Genomic DNA, 2268 nt, shown 5'->3' with positions numbered 1-2268 from the left:
ACTTGATGTGATCAATATTTTTCTTGTTTGAGTCGTTGTGAATTATCCTTTGTAGATTGGAACAATTTGGAGTCTCTGACATTTTGAAAACTTTCTCGATGGTGTCTGAATTGAAAACTCGAAACAACTTTCTGTCGACATATTTATCTTTTTTTAAAAGAAAAGTTCTTAGCACATTCCTGAACAAACTTAGGTTCTTGAATAACCATTTGGAAAATGGAGAACAAAGGAATTGTTGATTCTTTAGATTCGAAGCACACCTTCTTTATTGGATTTCTTCTTATTTGAACAAGTTCTGACATATCTTGAAAAGTGTGTTGTAACATGAAGATGAAAACAACTTCCAATGAGATTGGATCCATGAAAACTTTGGGATATTAGTTACACTGACAAATCCATGAGGGATGAGTGTTCGAAGTATGGATTGGATACTTATGAAACACATATGGTGGTTGGAAATGAACCATAAAGTATATGTATTTATGAAAAAAGGGCCAAAATCAAACTGTCAAGGGTGGATTCAATGTGGGAAAATATGTGATTTTGTGGGTATGGACAAGAATGCAACTTGGTATGCATATGGATGTGTGCAAATGGTTACTTTGGTGTTTAAAGAGTGACCTTCTACCAAAGTCAGATTCTCTAGATGCAATTACATGTAAAGTGATTTACATGTAATCGTTATTTTTAAAGTGAACATGCAATTAGGTTAAGAGGATGGAAATGCATGTAAGTGGGACTAAAGGATGAGATTAAAGGTAAATGTGGATGGAGAAAGATTTTTCATATAAATGCATATGGAGAATAAGAAGCAAAGTGATTTGACATTTGTTATTGAAATAGTGAAAAGTGAAGTGGAGTGAAAATGCTCTCACATTTTAAGGAAAGAACTTGTAATTTTTTCAAAAAGGAAAAAAAAAAACCAACAAGAAAACAACAAATGAAACTAAACACCAAAAAAAAAAAAAAAAAAACATACATTTGGTTTTTGACCCAAAAAATAAAAATAAAAAGTTGCTCTCTTATGCAAATTCGCATTTAGAATCTGGGAAAATTCCAAACACTCAAAAAATGGAAATTCTTATCTTATTTAAAGAAAAATTATACAATACATGGCATATCTTTGGACAAATTTACAAGGATGAATGAAAATATGCAATGAAATGGAAAAGCATTGATAAATTCAACTTACTTGTTGATCAAAGAGCCAAAAGTGGAAGATTAATAGGTTTGAAGAATGTTTCTCCTCCAAATTTGAATCTTCAACCAACTATATTGACTTCCTCAACACTTACAAATGATGGCTATCAGTGAGCAATCAATGAGGCATTTTTGCAAGGAAAGGCCAAAAACATGCCCTTTAATCCCCAACATACAAGCCATTTTTTGCAAGTACCATGACTTTGGTGGGCTTTTTTTTACTAAAACTGTAGTCTCAACATGCAATGAAATTAATTATTTCTAGCATGAGAATGCAAAAATGTGATCATTAATAGTAATAATAAGGATTCAAACTCCAAAATGCCACCTTCTTGGCAAAAAATGTGAGCTTCAAACACCAAAACTAGATGTGTTTTGGAAAAAACGTAGCTTCAAATACCATGAAATACAATGTTTTTTTAAAAAAATCAAACACCTAATGCATGGGAATGCATGAAGATGCAAAAACAACCCTAGTTAGAGAGATTTCATGACACGAAATGGGTAGATCTGGGTATTTTTCTTCAAAAATGTACTCTTCAAGGGGAAGAACTTGGATGTTTTGCCCTCTTTTGCAAAATCATAGTCTCAAGAAGCAATAACATTTGATGGAAAGACAAAGCACATTCTAAAAAGACCTTTACATGCTTTAAAATGCAAGGAATTTGGTCTTCTATGCAAATCACACTCTTGGAGAGCTTTGCCATATTTTAAAATGCATGCTTTTTTAGTCAAGTGGAAAATCCCACTCTTGGAGACTCATTACATGTTTTAAAACTATCAAAATAATGCAAGTATTGCAAAATCACACTCTCGAAGGCCCTTTGCACATTTTTAAAACAATGCATTTTCATGTCTTGAAGCCTTTTGATGCAAATCACACTCTTGGAGACCAAATGCATGTTTTAAAAATAATGTGTTTACATGTTTTAAGTATCTCAAAATGCCTCTCTAGTACAAAATCACATTCTCTAAAGGCATTTACATGTAGACATGTAAATAGGTTGGAATACATTTATTTGCACAACTTAAGTGATCAATTAAGCACCTGCCTAATTGATTTTTGAG

Source organism: Cupressus sempervirens, chromosome 7, assembly GCF_028749045.1.
Source record: "Cupressus sempervirens isolate cs-2001-9-10 chromosome 7, ASM2874904v1, whole genome shotgun sequence".
Taxonomy (NCBI): Eukaryota; Viridiplantae; Streptophyta; class Pinopsida; order Cupressales; family Cupressaceae; genus Cupressus; species Cupressus sempervirens.
This window is presented reverse-complemented; position numbering follows the sequence as displayed.